This window comes from Aotus nancymaae, unplaced genomic scaffold, assembly GCF_030222135.1.
Source record: "Aotus nancymaae isolate 86718 unplaced genomic scaffold, 86718_ANA_hifiasm-v0.15.2.pri h1tg000053l, whole genome shotgun sequence".
NCBI lineage: Eukaryota > Metazoa > Chordata > Mammalia > Primates > Aotidae > Aotus > Aotus nancymaae.
Window position 1 is genome coordinate 19171614 of NW_026988467.1, and position 23743 is coordinate 19195356.

General features: G+C 40.2%; 1 protein-coding gene across 4 annotated transcripts in view; it reads left to right on the plus strand.

Annotated features, from left to right (window-relative positions):
- ZBTB40 (zinc finger and BTB domain containing 40) overlaps positions 1–23743 on the plus strand; it is an 82210-nt gene that overhangs the window by 15840 nt on the left and 42627 nt on the right. For all 4 annotated transcript variants that reach the window (XM_012440063.2, XM_012440065.2, XM_012440066.2 and 1 more), the window contains exon 2: positions 11744–11840. The gene's annotated coding sequence lies outside the window, so the exon portion shown is untranslated. The remainder of the gene's footprint in view (positions 1–11743; positions 11841–23743) is intronic.

The window sequence follows — 23743 nt, forward strand, 5'->3', positions numbered from 1 at the left end:
TGGATATTTAGGTTGTTTGTATTTTTTGGCTGTTAGGCTTAATGCTCCAAGGAACACTAATGTACAAGTTTTTGAGTGGATACATGTTTTCATATCTCCCAGATGTATACCCAGGAGTGGAGCTGCTAGGTCATATGGTGTCTCTGTGCTTAACTTTTTGAGAAACTGCCAGACTGTTTTCCACAGTGGCTGCACCATTTTATGTTCCCACGAGCAATTCTGTGAGGGTTCCAGTTTCTCCATATCCTCAGCCACACTTATGTTTCTGTTTTGTTGTTTTGTTTTATTATACCCATCTTAGTGTTATGTGGAGTGATATCTCACTATAGTTCTGATCTGCATTTAGTAATGACTTATGATGAACATCTGTTCATGTACTTATTGGCCATTTTGTCTGTCTTTGGAGAGATGTCTATTCAAATCCTTTGCCAGTTTTTAAATTGGCTTATTTATCCTTTTATTGTTGAATTGTAAGAGTTCTGGATACTAGATTCTGGTATACTATGTGTATTCTGAATATTAGACCTTTATCAGATATGTGATTTGAAAATATTTGTTCCCATTTTCTGCATTGTCTTTTTACTTTCATGATCCTGTCCTTTAATAAACACATTGAAAAATGTGATGAAATTTTATTTATTTATTTATTGGGGAGATTACTTGTTCTTTTAGTGTCATATAGAAAGCCTAATTTTATGACTGCATAAAATTCCATAATATGGCTCTATGTCATATTTACTTCAAAACCTCATATATTTAAGTTTATCCCCAGGTTTTTTAAACCATTAATACTATTGCTGTGAATATAGTATACATAAATATTTCATTGCATCTCTAATTATTTCTGATAGATTTTTAGAAGTGAGTCTGAAGGACATAAACATTGACATTTTTTTCCTGCTACTATCATTCTTTTTATCTGGACTTATGCAGCTGGTATAGAAACTAACTCTGGTACAACATTCAAACAGTGCAAGTAACGTGTACTTTTCCCCACCCTGCACATTCCCATGTCTCTAAGGACATGTTTATAGCTTTAGGTGAGCAGATTACTCCCAGATTATTTACCAGATTCGTTTCCTAAAAAGTCTTACGAGTTTATACTTCCATCAGCATTGTGTGGGTGCCTGTCTCATTGTTCTCTCTCCTATATTATTAATGCAAGTAGTTTTGTTTTCTTGTTTTTTGAGACAGAGTCTGGTTCTGTTGCCCAGGCTGTAGTGTAGTGGTGTGATCTCGGCTCACTGCAATCTCTGTTTCCCCAGTTCAAGCAATTCTCCCACCTCAGCCTCCCGAGTAGCTGGAAACACAGGTGGGCACCACTATACCTGGCTGATTTTTGTATCTTTAGTAGACATGGGGTTTCGCCATGTTGGCCAGGCTGGTCTTGAACTCCTGACCTTAAGTGATCCTCCTGCCTTGGCCTCCCAAAGTGCTGGGATTACAGACGTGAGCCACTGTGTCAGGCCTGTTTTTTTTTTTTTCAATAATAATAGCAGGCTGGGCACAGTAGCTTATGCCTGTAATCCCAGCACCTTGGGAGGCCAAGGCAGGAGGATCCTTTGAACCCAGGAATTCGGGTGCAGCCTGGGCAACATAGGAAGACCTTGTCTCTACGAATCAAAAAATTAGTCAGATGTAGTGTCCCATGCCAGTAGCCCTAGCTACCTGGGAGGCTGAGGCAGGATTGCTTAAGCCCAGGTGGTTAAGGCTGCAGTGAGCCAAGACTGCAGCCTGTACTTCAGCCTGAGTGACAGAGGAAGACCCCTCAAATAAAACCAAGTAGCTAATACTTACTGAGCATTTACTGTTGACAGTCACTTTGCTAAAGCAATTCAGATGCATTCTCCCATTTCATCTTCATACCAAAAGTATAAAGACGTTAAGGCTCACAGTGACTAAGGTGGTATACCCAGGGTCACCGAGTAAGTGTTCAAGTTAGTCTGCCAAATCCGAGTCCTTGATCTAAAACAGTTTCCCAGTTAGATAGTATCACTGAAAAACTTTTCTGATTCCATGTTTTAATTTGTGTTTTTTTATTCACCAGGCTGAATTTTTAAATCAGTTTATTGACTTTTAATTTTTTGTGAATTATTTGTATTTTTCTTTTTAAAATTTTTTGAAATTTAAAATGTTAATTTTTTAAAATTTTATTTGTTTTGGAGATAGGGTCTCACTCTGTTGCCCAGGCTGGAGTGCAGTGACACAATCATGGCTCACTGCAGTCTCAAACTCCTGGGCTCAAGTGATCCTTCTCCCTCAGCCTTCTAACCAGCTAGGACTATGAGCATGTGCCACCATGCCTGGCTATTTTTATTTTTATTTTGTTTTTTTTTGTAGAAATGAGGTCTTACTCTGTTGCCTAGGGTGATCTTGAACTCCTAGACTCAGGTAATCCTCCTGCCTTGGCTTCCCAAAATGTTGGGATTGTAGGCATGGGCTGCCATGCTCAGCTTTTCCTTATCGAGTTGTATAATCTTTGTTTTTTGGTTTCTTTAATAGGTACAGAGTCTTGCTCTATCACCAGGCTCGAATACAATGGCACAGTCATAGCTCACTATAGCCTTGACCGCCTAGACTCTCACGATCTTCCTACCTCAGCCTCCTGAATAGCGAGAACTACAGGTGCACTCCACCACACCTGGCTATTTGTTTGTTTGTTTGTTTTTGAGATGGAGTCTTTCACTGTCGCCTGGGCTGGAGTGCTGTGGCGCAGTCTCAGCTCACTGCAACCTCCGCCTCCTAGGTTCAAGCGATTCTCCTGCCTTAGCCTTCCAAGTAGCTGTGATTACAGGTGCCTGCCACCACACCCAGCTAATTTTTGTATTTTTAGTAGAGACAGGGTTTCACCATGTTGGCCAGGCTGGTCTTGAACTCCTGACCTTGCGATCCGCCCACCTCAGCCTCCCAAAGTGCTGCTGTTACAGCTATGAGCCACTGCACCTGGCCCCACCTTATAGTTCTAATGGCAGTAGATTGGAAATTTGCAATCATGTGTTTGCATGTATTTTGGGCAGTTTTATGGCTTAAAGAGTTATTTTCTCACTGAAAGAGCTATCAGTGGTTGAATTTTAATCAATATTCAAAGAAAAAAAATGATAAACAGTCTTTATAACAAGCCTAGTGCTTCAGTATATGTGAGATGCATAGACGCCCTCCCCACTGAAGGCCTGTTGTGTGTACTTTGGAGTTTGGTATCTTGGTTCAAGTACTGGCTTAAAAGGTCAGAAACCTGGGCCAGGCGCAGTGGCTTACGCCTGTAATCCCAGCACTTGAGAGGCTGAGGCGGGCGGATCATGAAGTCAGGAGACTGAGACCATCTTGGACAACATGGTGAAACCCCGTCTCTACTAAAAAATACAAAAATTAGCTGGGTGTGGTTGTACGCGCCTGTAGTCCCAGCTACTCAGGAGGCTGAGGCAGGAGAATTGCTTGAACCTGGGAGGCAGAGGTTGCAGTGAGCCAAGATTGTGCAACTGAACTCCAGCCTGGTGCCTGGCGACAGAGTGAGACTCTGTCTCAAAAAAAAAAAAAAAAAAAAAAAAAAGTCAGAAACCTGGATTCTGGTCTGGCCCTGCTGTTACCTATTACAGATATATGACTTGGGCAAATCAGTTGAATTCTATCAATTCTTTCATCTGTAAAATGATGGGGCTGAATTACATAGTCTCTAAGGATAATTCTAGTTGCATAATTCTGACTGTTACTATCTTTCTTATAAGGAATCAGTTTGTATATGTTTTGTATCAATAAGTTTTTTATAAAGTTTTAAGTGGCATGAAGGAAGACAGAGTAGTAACAAGTAGATGAAGTGTGTAGGAGAAAGGAGTGGGTGAGGGAAGAGAGAAGGGAAATGGGGAATGAGCCTGCTACAGCCAGTGTATGGCAGATGGCCCAGAAGGAAGCTAGGAGAGGGGTAAATCTGAAGTGAGTTGGGAGCTCCACTGGGCTGAGGCTTCTTCAGGGAGGAGTAGTTCTGATCTGCTATAGATAGATGTCCCGAGCATCAAAAGAAAAGCCTATGGCCAGGGCCAGTAGGAGGGTACTCTGAGAGAAAGAGACTGAAAAATTAGCACATGGCATGGTCATCACTATTAGATACCTGCAAAAAGGTTATCTCAAAGACAAAGCAATGCACCTATATCAACAGAGAGTAGAGCCACAGAAGAGTCTAGGAACTCTGTGATGGACGAGACGTGACAGAATATCAGTTGGCAGTGCCTGAGCGGTGTATTTATGCATTGGCCCTCAGACGTCCCCTGTCGGGTTAGGGGGCCAGGCATTCACTTTAATGGTAAAGACAGAGGCACCAGGCTGCCGCTAAATGTTGGTTGCATACTGCTAACTCCCTTTGCTGTCTTCTGTGATTCTGAAGAGACTTTCTGATGATATTTGACCTTGCCATTTGAATTTTTTCACAGGTAACTGCAAATAATAGGTATATTTCTCCTTGTGAATTAATGAATTGCCTTTCTGATTTGTGCTTCTTCTGTGTCTAGATAGTGTTATCCAACCTCCTCAAGTCCAGTTAACTTTAAGACTTTGACAGGATAGGGTTTCTGTATCTACAGGGTTGACAACCAAACTAGACCTTTTGGTAAATTAAGTTGAAGCCATCTTGGAAAGTCTTTTGGCAGCCAGCCAGCTGGCCTATTCCAATATCACTCTTTCCCAGATAACGAATCTCCAGCCATCCTTTAGCAGAGACCAGCAGAAAAAACAAGGAGCCTCAAAGGCAGGCACTCCTGCCAGGCCACCCAGCAGTTCATCTCTGTCTGTGAGAGGGGTTGGGGAATGATGGCAGTGAGCCCAGAAACCCTGTCAGCCAGAGAGACTAAGGTAGTAGTTAAGAACAGGGAGCCAGGCACATCTACATTTGGGCTCCGCTCAAACCTGTTAGCTGTGTGGTCTTGTGGGTTATATAACCTTGCTGGATATTAGTTTCCTCATCTATAAAATAGGGATATGGTGGCGTCTGCCTCATTGGGATGTTAGGGAAATTAAATGAGAAATTGTGTGGAAAGTGCTTAGTACAATGCCAGGCATTATTACCATGATAGAGCACTTGATGACCTTGCCAAAGGCATTTGAGAGCCTCGAGGATATGAAAAAGGGCAGAGACTGGTGGATTGGGCAAAAAAAGATGTTTTAATCACCTCCTATTCACCCTGTCTGAAAAGAGAGGGATTCCTACCATAGTGTTATGGGGATGGCTGAACACGTGACACCACACACCACATAGGCCCACATAGGAGTTGCACTCGGGAGCAGAGTAAGCCACCGGCGAGGGGCTGTGGGAAGCAGCCTTTGTAGTGTCAGGAGTGGATGGTGCCCCCTGCTTCTAGCCAGAGGATATGATTGGACTTGTTTGAATAATTGGAGGGGCTGGCTGGGAACTGTAACCCACTCACTTCTCAAGAGTAAGCAAGAGCTGTACCTGGTCCCTTTAGTAAGGAGGATTGTTTGGCCAGGGGACCTTATCCATGGAGCAAAATGGGAAGGGGTACTTGTGGTTAGGCCATTTGAGGCCCTTGAGATTGTACTAGATGTCAAGTAAGCATGTAACTGAGCTTTCTTTTTCTTTTTTTCTTTTTTTTTTTTGAGACAGGGTCTTGCTCTATTGCCCAGGCTGGAGTCTCCAGCTGGTGCAAACATGGTTCACTGAAGCCTCAATCTCCTGGGCTCAAGTGATCCTTCCACCTCAACCTCCCCAGTAGCTGGGACTATAGGCGCATGCCACCACACCTGGCTAATTTTTTGTGTTTCTTGTAGAGACGGGGTCTCGCCATGTTGTCCAGGCTGGTCTTGAACTCCTGGGCTCAAGTGATCCTCCTACCTTGGCCTCCCAACGTGTTGGGATTAGAGGTGTGAGCCACCATACCCAGCCTCATATTGGGCTTTAATTTTAGACTTTACACCACAAAAGAGAATACTAGTCTCGAAATGCTGTTTAAAACGGCTTTCAGGGGATCTGGGTAGGAGGCTATGGAAGAGAAGTAGAGTTGTTTGATTCTGTCGGAGATGACAGATGGCATAGTGGCTAGAAAGGAAATGTCACAGTAGGTCATATATCATATCATGAGCCAAGATCTTTTCACTGCATTTAGTTCGGCATATATTTATTGGCTGGTGGTACCATCCTAGGTCCTTCGAGGCTTAACTAGGTCTAGCTGACCGCTTTCTAGATCAGGAGCAGTGTGTTCTGGCACAGGATCCTGTTAGGTCTGGTTACTTTGGTAGCAACTGACCAAAGCCTGGGGCCCTAGAAGATAGGCTGCTGGAATGCATTCCAAAAGAGTTTGGGTTGGTACCAGGAGGCCACAGAGCTATTTGCCTAAGACCTAGTTGGTAGAATCCTCCATATTGTATAGAGTTATTCTCAGAGCTACTTTGAACTTTATTTTTCTGTCTGGAGCCAAGGGCAGGAGCAAAAGAGGGACGTGAGGGTGATCGTGACTTTCTAGAGGTGAAGTGTTGCTTAAAACATATTTGGTAATAATTAGATGTGATTTGAGACTAGGCAGTGTTACATAGTACTTTGCTACTCAGAGATGGTTCCTTGGATCAATAACATCTGTGTGTCACCTGGAGCTTATTAAAAAGGAAGCGCCTGAGGCCCCACCCAGAACTTCTGAATCAGAGTCTTTTCATTGGCAAGATCCACAGGTGATTTTTATGTACATTAAACTGTGAGAAACTGTTCTAGTGGATAAAGGGCATGAGCTTTCGGGTCAGACTAACTGGGTGAAAATTTCAGTTTCTCTACTGATTTGCTATATGTCCTTGGGTCTGTTACTTAATTTCACTATCAGGGGACTTACTTGTAGATTGGGTTTAACTGTATTGCTGGCTTGTTAGTATTAAAGAAGGTGATATGGAGAAAGAGCTAGAAACATAGTGAGGTACTTAAATATCCGTAGCTATTAGTGGTTATTTGATAAATAATATCCTAATATAATTTAATAGAATATGAAAGGAGAGTACAGGCTATCATTAGGGCTGACCCAGCCTTGAAGTATGAATTAGTGATTGAGAAAAACATGGTCTCCTGAGCGGATGGGGCAGTGGATATGTTTGGCTCACTGACCAGTTCCCTCAGGATGAGACTGTAACTGCTTATTTTAAGTAACCAAGAGTTGACAGCTATACTCTTAATGGCTTGTAAGCTCTCAGAAAGGAGAAATTATCTGCGAAAGTGATAGCTAAGTCTTAGCATTCAGAGAGGCCTTTGCATTATAGAGGAAAGAACCATGTCTCAGGAATTGAAACCTGAGTTCAAGTATGGATTTTGCCATTTATTAGCTCTGTGGCCCTTAACAAGACAGTTAACATCTCTGAGCCTTAGTCCTCATCTGTAAAACTAGGATAAGTGGGATTATGAGCTGTAAATCCCAGTATATAAGCGAAGTGGTATTAACATCATCCCTACTTGATATCTACAACAGAGCTCACAAGACAGCCTCCCAAATCCACAAAAGTGAATTTTATGCCTGATTCACACCCTTTAGAATCTTCAGTGCTGGCATTCTTCAGAGCCGTTCTGGCTGCCTGGATTTCCCAATGACCAGAATAGAATGTATCTTAGGAAAGCATACAGGCCATTCGAGTATTGTTGCCAATCTTGGGGATTGGAACTGAAGCATGCTAGCATTTGGGAAGGAATAATGATGACAGTGAAAACATATGAAACAATTATAATACATATGAGAGATACTATCATGAACCCAGGAATATAAAATTCAGAAATCTGCATCTCTTACACTCCACACTGTTGCCTTTCAGGCCCTCAGTACAAGAGAAGAGACCAAATGACAGCTGCTTTTGAACTTGAGAAATCTGGGCCTACTAAAAGCTACAGTCACCCTTTCCTAACCTCGCCAATCCTCCTTGCATTCTCAGAAATAATTGCTAGAGGTTCTCTTTTAACTTAGCTGATTCCTTGGATACCTTACATTTTAAGTCATCTTTTTGTGTGTAGCAACCCCCCATTTCTTGTCTCTGAATGTATGATCTTTGCTCTAATTATGTTGAGAGTGCCTGTTATTTCACCTGACTCTGGTTGTTTGTGAGCTACTAAGTAGCCATGAGGTTAAAACAGACTAGGATCAGAGAGAAACTCAGCCTCTCAGGACCTTAGTTTCCTCTTTTAAAAAGGAAGGAAATTGGACTAAGGTCACTTGGTCATGTGACAAGAGTACGTGATAGATAAAGTAATGAACTTCTGTTCGGCGAAAGCAATGAATAGGGCTCTCCAAGGTCCCATTCAGCTTTCTGGTTCCAGCAGAGCCCAGGCCTCAAAATAGAAGTCAAGATTTTATTCAGAAGATAGGGATGACCAGTAGCAACAATAAAAAAAATAAACAGGTAAGGTTGCGTCAAGCTAGAACCCCTAAAAAGATGTCTCTACCATGGGGTAGATCTGCCCAGAGGAGAGCACAGAATTGTTACGGGAGACAGAATCGAAAATCTTGACCAAGAATTAGAATGGCTTTTCTCTATTGGATATTGAAATCCAGAAATCCAGGCAAAGGTGGGTCTAGCTTTTGCTCCGTGAACCTCCAGTTGTTTATTGGGAGGCAATGTGTATAAGAAGCCCGTTATTCCTTCTAGTGCTAACGTCTTTCCCTTATTAGTCCATTCTGCTGATCACTGGCAAAACTGCTTTAATTGTGCTGTTCCTAGTTCAGAGTGCCTTTCTCAGAAGGCAGGCGTTTTGAGTTCCTCTCCCATTGTCTGAACTCATACTCCACACATCCTTTTACATGGGTGTTTTTGAGACTCACTCTGGTCAGCTCAGGGTCCATAACACTGATAGCAGATACTTATCGGGTGCCTTTCCAAAGCCAGGTGTGGTGCCAGTTGCCTGCATGCATGTGTTATTTCCAGTATATGTGCCAAGTATGTCTCTTTAGGTCTAGGTTTGCGTTTCTCCCTTAGTCTGCAATTCTTTATCTTTTCACCTTGTCTGTTGAAATTGAACCTTGAAATTACCAGCCCTAGTCCTTCCCTTGCTACTCACTGGGATCGATCTGATTTTTCTCTTCTCTCCTTTTCTTCCTTTCCCTCTTCTTGTCTCTTGTGGATTGAGTTAAGAGTTCTATTTTCAGTCATTCCAGTATTCGATTCAGTATTGAATTACCAACTCCCTGTGGACAAGATTTATTTACCTTTCCTTTTGTTCCTACACAGTACCTAGCAAGGTACTGAGTAAAATGGTGGGCAGTTGACCCACAAATAGTTAATTATTTGTATATGTTACCAGTGACCGGTATGAGGACATGTATGTATTGCTGGCTGAAGACTTAGGGGAAAATCAGTACAAACAACTGGAGAATATCAGGTCCAGTTCCCTGAGGCACGTAAGAGAGCCCCTTACACTCTAGTAGTGGCAGCAAAGGCTTTTGTCTTGTTAGGGAAGTTGCCAGCAATTGTGGATTACAGAACATCTACTTTATTGATTTGAGCAATGTATATGGAGACTGTAAATATGTAGTATGATTTTTTTCCCTATTCATTAAAGGGATTCCATGTTTTATGATTTTTCTCCCTATTCATTAAAGGGATTCCATGTTTTGTGCAAACTACGACTTAGTTCTCACTTGTACTTTTTCTGGGTTTTCTCCTGTGTGTGACTGTTGTTTCCTTCATTTTTTGGAGTCTCGCTCTGTCCCCAGGCTGGAGTGCAGTGGCACGATCTCGGCTCACTGCAGCCTCTGCCTCCCGGGTGCAAGTCATTCTCCCGCCTCAGCCTCCTGAGCAGCTGGGATTACAGTCACATGCCACCGTGCCCAGCTAATTTTTTGTATTTTTAGTGGAGATGGGTTTCGCCATGTTGGCCAGGATGGCCTCCATCTCTTGACCTTGTGATCTGCCCGTTGCAGCCTCCCAAAGTGCTGGGATCACAGGCGTGAGCCACCGCGCCTGGCTGTTGTTTCCCTATGACTTAGAGGATCCTCAAACTTTCTTTCTTTCTTTTTAGACAATGTCTTACTCTGTCAGCCTAGAGTGCAATAGTGTGATCTCAGCTCACTGCCGCCTCTGCTTCCCAAGTTCAAGTGATCCTCCCACCTCAGCCTCCTGAGAGCTGGGACTACAGTCATGTGCCACCACACCTGGCTAATCTTTTTGCATTCTTCACAGATGGGGTTTTGCTGTGTTGCCCAAGCTGGCCTTAAACTCCTGGGCTCAAGTGATCCGCCCACCATAGCCTCCCAAAGTGCTGGAATTACAGGCGTGAACCACCACGCCCAGCCCTCAGACTTTCAAATTGCTTTTGGAAGTAGACAGAATAAAAATTTAAATGAATAAATATTCTTTGTGCTCCTTTTAGAAAGCTGGCCTAGTTTCTACTTTGTGTTGAATTCCCATTTGTGTTTTGGGTCATTATGCAGCACTTGGTTCAGCCAATTAAGTTTCCTCTTTCTAAGTATCTTTATTCTATATCAGTATAGTCTTTTCTTGAGGCTTTAATATTGTTCCTTTGAGGAACATTCATCTTTCTGGTACTCTTCTGTTGCTTAAACGTTCTTCCCATGGGACCTTCGACAATTTTCCCGAGCCTAGTAATTCAGTAAGTACTTAATAGCATAATTTAGGTTCCTACTACACGTGAGTCTACAGGACTTAGAGATTCGAACATAACAGTGTTTCGCTATGGCTTCTTACCTCTGGAAAGCGCACTTCACCACATGACAGCTAGTGCTATATTCTATCTCCTCCATTTACTTCCTTGCAAAGAAAGTTAGGCAGAAACAAGTAAAATATATATTAGAGACTTTTACGTTTCATTTGTGAGATGAGCAAAATATAGTTTAGCCTCTATAGTGTATTTCAGCAGCCCCCAAATCACTAGTGTATCCCTCATGATTATATATATTTATTTAGTAACAGACTTGTGTTCCTGAAAGTAAAGATTCTAGTTTAATTGTTCATTTACAGATAAATACTTAATGAGGATGATTTCATAGCCTCTCTCAGTACCAATAATAAGAGCTAACACATACAGTGCTTACTATATGCTAGGCATTGCTTACTATATGCTAGGCATTGTTTTAAGTATAAATACAACCACACATTAATAAGCAACATAGAGCTGGCTTTTAAGAAATATAATCAGAGGATCTCTGCCTTTTAACAAGAGAGTTTAATGTTTCTTTATTGTGATGACTAATATATTTGGACTTTTTCTACTATCTTAATTTGTTTTCTTTTCTTTTTTTGGGATGGAGTCTCGCTCTGTTGACAGAATCTGGAGTGCACTGCCACCTCTGCCTCCCAGGTTCAATTGATTCTCCTGCCTCAGCCTCCCAAGTAGCTGGGATTACAGTTGCCTGCCACTATGCCCAGCTAATTTTAGTATTTTTAGTAGAGATGGGGTTTCACCATGTTGGCCAGACTGGTTTCAAACTCTTGATCTCAAGTGATCCTCCCACCTCGGCCTCCCAAAGTGCTGGGATTACAGGCGTGAGCCACCGTGCCTGGCCGTCTTAGTTTGTTTTCTGTTTACCATACTTTTCTTACTTTCTTCCCCTTTCCCACCTACTACTGGATTAATCACATTTTCTTTATTATCTTTTATACCTCTTATTTGTAAATATTCAGCCTCTATTCCCTTATAGCCTTGCACATGAATGTACATAGTTTACTTAACAAAGGCTATAGGTGTTATTTTGTCATCCTTGACTCTTAGAACACCCTAACTTTAGTCTCTCTCACCTTTTGTGTTGTGGATTTTTAATTTCAGAGAGACAGTGGATTACCATGTTTAACACTACAGAACTCCGTGCCAGACTGCCCGATTTTGAACTCCACTCTGCCACATACTAGCTGTGTGGCCCTGGGTAAGTTATGTAACCTCTCTATGCTTTAATTTTCTTACCTATAAAGTGGAGGTGATGAGTACCCACTTCATAGGGTTGTTGAAAGGATTAAATGAGTGAATATACACAGAGCCTGGCACATAGTAAGCACTCAATGTGTGGTAGCTACTATGATTATCATTATTCCATTTTGTTTTTACTCTCCCCTTTCCATACTCATTTTTAAAAGCTGGTGCATCTTTAGATATATTAACATATTAAATAATATTTAAATTGAGATATAATTAACATATATTACAACAATCTTAAGTGTTCTAGTTGAAGAGTTTTGACAAATATCTACTCTTGTAACTGCAATGCAAAATAAGATGTAGAATATTTCCATTCTCCCAGAAAGTTCCTTGGTATCTCTTTACATTTGATTTTTTTCCTGCTTACATTACCTCTAGAACCATTGTCTGATTTTTATTATGGTAGGTTAGTTTTGCCTGTATTTCTACTTTCTATAAATTGGATCATATAGTGTGTACTCTTTTGTTTCTTGCTTTTTGACATAACATATTTTTTAAGATTTATCCATGTTTTTGCATGTATAATAGTTCAGTCTTCATTATAAGAAATTGCCAATCAGTTCTTCAGGTAGGTGTACCATTTTACACTTCCACCAACAGTATATGAGAGTTCTGGTCACTCAGCATTCTCACCAACATATGGTTATCAGTCTTTCTGATTTTAATGGTTTTAGTGGATATGATGTTTAATAATTTTTTTGCTTGCTGCTTACTAATTTTTTCTTACACACTTATCTCTTCTTTCTGGTTCAGTTTTCTTCCCATAGTAATTCTTTCAGTGACAGTCTCTGAGTCTTTTATGTTTCTTTAAAAAATCAGCCTGACCTGATAGTTTATCATATAGATACTGGGTTGATTGGCATTTTCCTTAATATTTGAAAACTGTTGCTCCATTTTCTTTTTACATCTGTTATTATTAATGAGAAGTCTGTATCAGTCTAGTTGTCGTTCTTTTGTAAGTGATGTGTTTCTCGTGATTTGCTTAAATTTCTTTTTCTGTGTTGATATTTTGAAGCTTTTGTTCTTAAAACTCATCTTTCTTTAATTCTGGAACCTATACATGTCTTCAAATTACTTCTCCCACATGTTCTCCATTATCTCCAGCGGGAACACCTATTAGATGCATGTTTGGCTCTCTTATTTATATTCCGTGTCCCTTAACCTCTTTTTCATATTTTCTATCTTTTTAACTACTATCTTCTAAGCAATCTTCTCAGACTTTTCTTCCTAATCACACATTTTTTCTTTAGCTATGTCTAATCTATTCATCTATTGATGGATTTCAGTGACTTAATTTTGTAGTCCTATAAGTTCTTTTGGTTCTTTTACACATCAGCCTATTCTTTTTTTCATACTATCTTGTTCTTTCATTATAACTTTCTTTCATTTTGCCTGTTTATTAAAATGAAGCACAACTAATTTATAGCATTTTCATAGTAATCTTTAATTTTTAGTTTTCAATTCTTTGAGATGTTGTTTCTCTTCTTTTCTGCATCTAATGACTTTTCTTCACAGTGAAGTTACATGATTCATTTCCTCATGTGACTTTTTATTTTTTGCCTTTTTAGGAAGGTTCAGGGAGCCTCTTCTGTGGCCCTCTAGCATTTATCTGTCTAGATAGGGCCTCTCTTGTTTTGTTTTTCTACCTCACTCCCAACTCCTATTCCCATTCCCCTCTCCCTCTATAAGTACCCACTTTATTTCATAAAATGTCTTTGACTGCGCATGTAACCATATCTCATCTATAGTATTATTTTGATGATGTGTTTGTAACTTACATAAATGGCATTATGCTCTAGATCTCGTCCTGTTTCTTATTTTTCCATTCAGTACTGGATATTTAAGATCTATTCATGTTTCTGTCTGAATAGCAAGTTATTTCTCTTGACTAGTGCATTGTATTCCATATTATAGATCCTGCACATTTACTTAGACAATCTTTTAGTGGTAGACATCTAAATTGCCTCTCATTTCCCTTCTACCACAAACCATGTTCCAGTAATCTTCCTGACCACACTTCCTACAGACCTATCTGAGAATTTTTCTAGGATACATATGCAGAAGAATGACCTGGGTCACGAGACATATATGCACAACATATCTCACCAAATATTACCAAATTGCTTTTCCAGAACAGCTATATCGATTTGATTCAGATCCAGGTTCTACTGCATGTTATTGGGAGGCCTTGGAGAAATTATTCAACCTCTCTGGGCCTTAGTCTCCCTATGAGTAAGACTATAGTAACAGTATCTACCTCATCAGGTGTTCATAGAACAGAATGTGTTAATGTATGTAAAGCATGTAAAGCACCTCTGATTGTAAGAGACATCATATAAATGTTAGCTGCTAGTCCTGTTAGAACAACTACCATTACTACTTGTTAGCCAATTTGCCTGTTTTTTTTGTCTTGTAATTCAATTTTTTTCCCCTAAGATTTTTTTTTTTTTTTTTTTTTTTGAGACGGAGTTTCGCTCTTGTTACCCAGGCCGGAGTGCAATGGCGCGATCTCGGCTCACTGCAACCTCCGCCTCCCGGGTTCAGGCAATTCTCCTGCCTCAGCCTCCCGAGTAGCTGGGATTACAGGCACGCGCCACCATGCCCAGCTTATTTTTTGTATTTTTAGTAGAGACGGGGTTTCACCATGTTGACCAGGATGGTCTCGATCTCTTGACCTCGTGATCCACCCGCCTCGGCCTCCCAAAGTGCTGGGATTACAGGCGTAAGCCACTACGCCCGGCCCTCCCCTAAGATTTATAGGAATTTCTTTTTTCTTTTGAGACGGAGTCTTGCTAAGATGTCAGCTCACTGTAACCTCTGCCTCCCAGATTCAAGTGATTCTCCTGCCTCAGCCTCCTGAGTAGCTCGGATTACAGATGCACACCACCACATTTGGCTAATGTATTTTTATCAGAGATGGGGCTTCATCATGTTGGCTAGGCTGGTCTCAAACTCCTGAGCTCAGGTGATCCACCCACCTCGGACTCCCAAAGTGCTGGGATTACACACATGAGCCACTGCACCAAGCCAGGAATTTCTTATATACTCTAGATATCAATTCCTTGTTGCCTTTAAACTTTGCAGATATCTGCCATTTCTGTCATTTGTCTGTCTCTAGTATCCTTTGACAGAAATCTTTAATACCTGTATAGTCAAATTTATTCTTTTTTAAGAGAATAAATTGTTTTAGAAGTCTTTGCCTACCTGTTTCTTTCTTTTTTTTTTTTTTTTTTTTTTAGACAGAGTCTTGCTCTGTTACCTAGGCCAGAGTGCATGATATCGGCTCACCGCAACTTCTGCTTCCTGGGTTCAAGTGATTCTCCTGCCTTAGCCTCCCGAGTAGCTGGGATTACAGGCACGTGCCACTATGCCCAGCTAATTTTATATTTTTAGTAGAGATGGAGTTTCTCCATGTTGGTCAGGCTGGTCTCGGACTCCTGACCTCAGGTGATCTGCCCACCTTGGCCTCCCAAAGTGCTGGGATTACAGGTGTGCGCCACCGCTCCCGGCTTTGCTTACCTGTTTCAAAGGTCCTCTCTGACATTTTCTACTGTTAGCTTTTATAGATTTACTTTTTACATCCAAGTCTTCCTCATGAGGTTGGTAATTGTGAACTTCTTTTCTATGTTTTTCTCTGTGTGAGTCCCTGTGTTTTTTCTGCTGCATGCTAGAGGCCAGTTTTTATGTTAATTTCTTGACTTGAGATTCCTGTATGACACAGAGTGTAAGTTTGGATGCTATGTTACTCTGTATGGCATAAGTAAGCATTTTACCTTTTCTCCTGCTGAAGGCCTAGATAGCAACTTTTATTGCTGTTTCCCTGAGCCAGTGAGCAGAGATTTACTGCATATCAAGGAAGGATAGACGTTTGAAGCTCTGGGCTTTATGCAAGAGTCTCAGTGCTAACTCCCCACCTTCTACCTGCCTGAAGCTACATTTGCAGTCTCCACATGAGCATTAATGCTTCCTCCTCCCAGCTTAGGGCCTGTACAGGAGTTTGAAACCCCTGTGGGCCACCATGGTCTCAATTCCCACTTACTGTTCTAGCTTTGATTTTGATGTTTCTTTCATTTCGGGTACCTAGGGATTTCTTTTCTTTAATTTTTTGTCAAGCCTATGTATTTTAAAAGCATTTTTGTTATGTTTTATCCAGCATTTCGGTGTGTTTGTAGTGGGAGAAAAAGATCCATTTACTTCAGCTCAGTGTGCCATTTTGCCAAATGTCTGTTTTTTAATTATTATTACATTAATCTCAGTAAATTTTCAATTTCCGACATTGCCAACTTAGGTTCATTATGTAGCCATGGACCACCCTTGGTTGTTTTAGGCCTTAACTATTTCCATTTCCCTTTTATTGCTCAAGCTTGTAACCATCTTTTTAGATTCTATATATTGGTAAGCCAGATAGTTAGGTTCAGTTTTCTTTTTAACTTTACCCATGTGCTCATTCTGCTGAAGTTTTCCTTTTTCTCTTCTAATTCAGTTGTTCACAAAAATATTAAATAGTTCTGACCACACGATGCTCTAAATATCTCCCTCTGCATCTTGGGTGGATCTTCTTCTTGTTTAATCTGATGTGGGTACCCTCCCCAGAAATTTAAAAGCAACCTTTTAAGTTTGAGTCTATCCTGAAAATACAATCCCAGTCACTTGTTTCTTACTAATAGGAAAGAAGTGTTTAAAAAGATCTAATGTATGTCCAGGTAAGTCTTTTGGTTTACTGTAATCCATAAGATTTATGTCTTGTCTTACCAAAAAAAAAAAAAAAATCACATTACATTGATATAATTTGTTTCTTAGAAAAACCTCCTCAGTACCCGTTTATGGCCTTTTATTATTTGCAAATTGAATTCTTATTCAGATTTTTCTCAAATATTAAAATAAATTAATTTGAAATTAAAAAAAAATTTTTCTAGTTTTAAATCTTTTGGAATTTTTCCCCCTTTCCATAAAACACCAAGAGATACAAATTCCAGTCCCCTGCTTGAGCTACTGCTATTATAGAAAGTCAGTTACCTCCTACGACTGTTTCTTCATTTGTTTAAAAATATATGTGCATTTTTATAATACGGATTAAAACAGACTGTATTCAAAAAGTAGGGGTACATATTCTCAAAGATGCTCTTTGAACAAGCCGAAAAAAAATCATATGAATTCATGAATGCCCAACAATGTTAGATACGTGGTATATAGACAGGACTTGGGGTAGTTAGAGCTGAAAATTTTATATAATTTCAGAACTTTTTATTTTAATGAATCAACTATTTTTTAGAGCAGTTTGAAGCACATGTACGATTAAGCAGAAATTACGGGAGTTTGTAGATCCCTCCCCACTCCCATTCCCCACTCATGCACAACCTCTCCCAACACCCATGTTTCACACCACAGTGGTACATTTTTTTTTTTTTAATTGAGACAGTCTCACACTGTCACCCAGGCTGCAGTGCAGTGGTGCGATCTCGGCTCACTGCAGTCTCCACCTCCAGGGTTCAAGCAATTCTCCTGCCTTACCCTCCCGAGTAGCTGGGACTACAGGCGTACGTCACCGTGCCCGGCTAATTTTTTTTTTTTTTTTTTTTTTGAGACGGAGTTGCGCTCTTGTTACCCAGGCTGGAGTGCAATGGCGTGTGATCTCGGCTCACTGCAACCTCCGCCTCCTGGGTTCAAGCAATTCTCCTGCCTCAGCCTCCCGAGTAGCTGGGACTACAGACACGCGCCACCATGCCCAGCTAATTTTTGTATTTTTAGTAGAGACGGAGTTTCACCTATTTGGCCAGGATGGTCTCGATCTCCTGACCTTGTGAACATTTCTCATCATTGATGAACCTGTATCGACATGTCATTCTTACCCGGAGTCCATAGTTTACATTAGGGTTCACTGTTGGTGTTGTACATTCTATGGGTTTTGACAAATGTATAATGACTTATATTTACCATTGTAGATTCATGAAGAATAATTTCACTGCACTAGAAATCCTCTGTGCTTTGCTTATTCATCCCTCCCTCTCTAACCCCTGGCGATCACTGGTCTTTTTCAGCATCTATATATTTACCTTTTCTAGAACGTCTTATATTTGGAATTATAAAGTATGTAGCATTTTCAGATTGACTTCTTTTACTTAGTAATATGCATTTAAGTTTCCTCCCTGTCTTTTAATGGCTTTATATCTCATATCTTTTTGGCACCGAATAATAGTCCACTATCCGGATGTACCACAGTTTATTTATTATATCTGCTTCTTGGTTGCTTTCAAATTTTGGCAATAATGAATAAAACTGCTTTATAAGGATTATGTGCAGGCTTTTGTGTGGCCATAAGTCTTCAACTCCTTTGGGTAAATTCCAAGGAATATGATTGCTGGATCATGTGGCAAGAATATATTTAGTTTTTTAAGAAACTGTTAATCTGTAGAATGTACTATTTTGCGTTCCCACCAGCATTGAATGAAAGTTCCTGTTCCTCTACATCCTTGTCAGCATTTGGTATTGCCAGTGTTTTGGATTTTGGTCATTCTGATAGTTGTGTAATGGCATCTTGTTTTAATTTGCAGTTCTCTAAAGACATACCATGTGCAACATCTTTTTTATATGCTTATTTTCCATCTGCATATCCTCTTTGATGAGGTGTCTGTTCAGGTCTTTTGCTATTTTTTAATTGGGTTGTTTTCTTATTGTTGAGTTTTAAGAGTTCTTCATGTATTTTGGATAATAGTCCTTTATCAGATGTGTCTTTTGCAAATATTTACTCCCAGTCTGTGGCTTGTCTTTTCATTCTCTTGACATTGTCTTTCATGGAGCAAAAGTTTTTTAATTTTCATGAGGTCCAGCTTATCAATTATTTCTGTCATAGATTGTACCTTTGGTGTTGTATCTAAAAACACTGCCATACCCAAAGTCACCTAAGTTTTCTCCTACGTTAACTTCTAAGAGTTTATAGTTTTGCATTTTACATATAGGTCTCTGATGTATTTTAAGTTAATTTTTGTGAAGGGTGTAAGGTCTATGTCTAGATTCATTTTCTTGTAGTGAATGTCCAGTTCATTCCAGCATTGTTTGTTGGAAAGATACTCTTTGCTTCATTTTAGTGCCTTTGCTCCTTTGTCAAAGATGAATTGACTATATTTATGTGGGTCTGTTTCTGGGCTTTCTGTTCCGTTCCTCTGATCTACTTGTCTTTTTTTCACCAATATCACATTGTCTTGATTATTATAGCTTTAAAATAGTAAATGTTGAAGTCAGTATCAGTTCTCCAACTTTAGTCAATACTAAGTTGGCTATTCTGGGTCATGAGGGAAGATCTAAGTCTCTGAAAATATTGAATCTATCTAAGAACATGGGATATCTCTCCATTTTTTTAGTTCTTTGATAGCTTTCATCAGAGTTTTGCTATTTTCTTCATATAGATCTTGTACATATTTTGTTAGATTTATACCTAAGTATTTCACTTTTTGGGGTGTTAGTATAAATGGTAAAGTGTTTTTAATTTCAAATTCTACCTTATTGCTGGTATATAGGAAAACAGTTGACTTTTGTATATTAGCCCTACGTCTTACAACTTTGCTATAATCTCTTATTAGTTCCAGGAGGTTTTTTTGTTATTTCTAATTTGTTGTAAAGACAATCATGCAGTCTGCAAACAAAGTTTTAACTTCCTTCCCCATCAGTATACCTTTTGTTTCCTTTTCTTGTCTTGTTGCATTAGCTAGGACTTCCAGTACAGTGTTTAAGATCAGTGGTGGGGTGGAACATCCCAGCCTTGCTTATAATCCCAGTGGGAAGACTTTGAGTTTCTTACAATTATGAATGATGTTAGCTGTATGTTTTTTATAGAAATTCTTTATGAAGTTGAGGAAGTTTCCCTCTATTTCTAGTTTGCTGGAGTTTTTATCGTGAATGGGCATTAGATTTCTGCCAGATGCTTTTTCTGCATCTTTCTGTTGACTTGTTCATGTGACTTTTCTTCTTTAGCCTGTTGATGCGATGGATTACATTGATTTTGAATGTTTAACCAGCCTTGCATACCTGTGAGAAATCCCATTTGGCCATGATGTATAATTCTCTTTAGGCGTTTAGAGTCAAGTTGCTAATATTTTGTTGAGGATTTTTGCATTTATCTTCATGAGAGATACTGGTCTGTGGTTTTCTTTTCTTGTAATGTCTCTGTGTGGTTTGGTAGTAGGTTAATGTTGGCCTCAAATAATGAGTTGGGAAATGTTCCCTCTGTTTCTATCTTCTGGAAGAGTTTGTAGAAAATTGGTATAATTTCTTTCTTAAATGTTTGGTAGAACTCAGTAGTGAATACATGTTGGCCTGTTGCTTCCACTTTGGGGAAGTTATTATTGATTCACCTTCTTTAATAGATATAGACCTATTCAGATAGTCTATTGTTGCATGTGTGAGTTTTGACAGATTGCATCGTTCAAGGAATTGGATCATTTTATTTAGGTTGTATTTGTGGACTTACATTTTTAATGTCTATTGGGTGTACAGTGATGCTGATATTAATAAATTGTATTGTCTATTTTTTTTCTTTGTTACCATGGCCATCTTTGATTTTCTGACATTTGAAAACAATATGTCTAGGCTTAATGTCCTCTGCACTTCCTGGATCTGTGATGTGGTGTCTGTCATTAATTTGGGGAAATTCTCACTCATTATTGCATCAAATATTGCTGCCCTTCTCTCTTCCCCTTCTGGTGTTCCCATTTTGCATTAGTTATTCCTTTTCTAGTCTTCCCACTGTTAAATATTCTGTTCTGTTTTTTTAATCTTTTTTTCCTTTGCTTCTTAGTTTTGGAAGTTTCTGTTGTTACATCTTCAAGCTAAGAGATTCTTTCCTCAGTCGTGTCCAGTCTGCTAATGAGCTCATCAAAGGCAGTCTTCATTCCTGTTATGGTGTTTTTTATCTCTAGCATTTCTTTTTGATTCTTTCTTAGAATTTCCATTTCTCTGCTGACATTATCCAACTATTCTTACATGTTTTGTACTTTTTCCATTAAAGCCCCTGGCTATTTAATCATAGTCTAAAAAAATTCCTGGTGTGTTAATTCGGACATTCCTGCTATATCTGAGTCTGGTGTTGAAGTTTTCTCTGTCTCTCCAAACTGTTTTCTGGTTTTGTTTGTTTATTTGCCTTTTAGTATGCCTTGTAATTTTTTGTTGAAAGGTGGACATGATGTACTGCATAAAAGGAACTGCTATAGCTAGGCCTTTAGTGATGTGGTAGTAGGGTGTAGGGGAGGAGAAGCTTTCTATAGTCCTCGGATTAGGTCTCAATCTTTTGGTGAGCTTGTGCCCCTGGCTGTGAACTTCCCAAGAGCTCTCAGGCTTTTTTGCTCCTTAGATGGTACAGGATGGCTGGAGGGAGCTGGAATTGGGTATTTGTTTTTCTCCAGGTAGGTTAGGCTCTGATAAAACTGTTGCTAGTTAGGCTCTTATAAAATAGTTTTCTTGAAGGCCGACCTTGTTGAAAAGAGAGTGCTTTGGCAGATTTCAAAATGGCTCCTTTTCCCTCTCCCACTGCTAGAAGCAAGAGGGGATTTTTCTTCAGTATTCATTGTGAGTACTTGATGGAGCTCTAGGAGGTAAAGCTCACAGAAGTGTTGGGGGGGGCCTTATGACTGAGTCCCCTCAGAATTTTTAACTCTCAGAGTTGTGCACACTGATCCTCCAGCAATTCATTGGTTACAGTTCAGGTTTTCTTAACCTGGCACTTGTCCCTAGAGAGGCTTTTGCTCATATATTGTTTTTGTTTTGTTTTTTTGAGACGGAATCTCCCTTCGTCACTCAGGCAGGAGTACTTTGGCGTGATCTGGGCTCACTGCAGCCTCTGCCTCCCAGGTTCAAGTGATTCTTCTGTCTCAGCCTCCTGAGTAATTGGGATTCTGGGATTCCAGGCACCTGCCACCATGCCCAGCTAATCTGTCTATTTTTAGTAGAGACAAGGTTTTGCCATGTTGACCAGGCTGGTCTCAAACTCCTGACCTCAAGTGATCTGCCCACCTTGGCCTCCCAAAGTGCTGAGATTACAGGCGTGAGCCCCTGCACCTGACCTGTGTCTTTTGTTCATTAAGTTGTGATTCTCTGTGTCTGCCTGTTTGTCTCTCATTTTAGGGACAGTGATTTGCCCTGTGACCTTTCTTCTCTGACGAATTAAAGAAGACTTGTTGATTTCTCAGTTTGTTCAGCTTTGTTTACTTTTAGGACATGATGACTTCTAAGCTTCTGACATGCCAGAATGGAAACTGGAACTCTGAAATATTTTTATTTATATTTTTACCTGTCAATTTCAATGTCAGCAAATGTAGAAATGGTGAGATGGAAAGAGAATCATCCATAATCCTCTAACAAAGGCAATGACTGTTTTTTTTTGACATGTCTTTCCACCCTTTTCTTAGTGTACTTTTTTCTTTATGCAAGTGAGATTATATAATTTCCTCAAAGATCCTCAAAGATAAGATCCTCAAACCCAAAACTGAACTGGATGTCTCTTCCCCTAAACTGTCTGTTCTTGTATTATCTGGATCATCTTATCCACCCACTCACCAAGCCAGGAACCTGGGAATTGTTTCTCTCCTTTCTTCACATCCCTCCAGTCCCTAAATCGTGACAGCTGTGCTTTCTCAGTGTTTTTCGGCTCTCTCCTATTACCAGTTCTCCTGCTTGAAGCCCTCATTGATTTTCTCCTGATCTCCTGCAACAGCAGAGCCGTCTCCAGCATTATCCCCTCACATTCTGTACACATCTGACTTAGGTGATACATTTAAAATGCATATCTGACCACATGACTTTGCTGCTTAAAGCCCTTCAAACCCCTCAATGGCTACTCATTGCTTTTAGGATAAAATCCAAGCTCATAAGCATGGCCTATATATCCCTCTGTGGCCAACACCCCTGCCTGCCTCTCCAGATTCGTCTCTTAATACTCCTATTCCCTGCCTTATGTTCCAGTAATAATCTCAGCTCCTAATCCTCCTGCCTGCCACACGGTGTGCTTTCTTATCTGTGTGCCTCATGCAGGCGTGCCTGCCAGGACTGCCTCTTCCATTCTTTTTACCTCATCTGTGCCTCCATATCTTTTAAGACACAGGTCAGCTGTTCTTCCCTCAAAGCTTGACTCTAACTCCTGGACTCCCCTACCCCCCAAACTGTGTTTCTGTGTACAAATCCATCATTATGTTTCCTTTTAGTTATTTATTCATTCCACCAACGAATCAACAGTATTTGTTTTAAGCAGAATTTTAAGCACTGGGATATGGCAGCTGAGAAAATTAAATTCCTACCCTGATGGAGCTTACATTCTAGTAGACGAAGATAGATCATAACAAATGAAAATATAGCATGTCAGTAGGTGATACGTGCTATGAAGGAAAACAAAGCTGACTGAGGAGCAGGATGTTCTGAGGTTGGAGGGGAGGTTGTGTTGAAAGAAAAATGGTCAGGGAAGTCGTTACTGCTAACATGGCCTCTGAGCAGAGAGCTAGTAGAAGAAATGAGCCAGCCAGCCAGGCACAGATATACTCAGCATGCGCTGCCCTGAGGCAGAGAACGCAGAGCATACTTAGTGTATTCCAAGGTCAACAAGGAAGGTGGAGTGCTCAGAGCGGAATGGGTGAGGGGGAGAGTGGTAGAAGATGAGGTTAGGAGCCAATGGCAGCCAGATCATGATGAAAGGCTTGCTATGCCATTGTAAGAACTTTAAGACTGGAAGCCATTTAAGGCTTTTTGTGCAAAGCAGCAGCAAGATCTGGCCGTGCGTTAAGTAGACTGCTCTGTAGCAGTAGGGCAGGATGGAGGTATGGAGACTAATTAGGAGGTTGCTGCAGTAATCCAGGTAAGAGATGATGGCAGCTT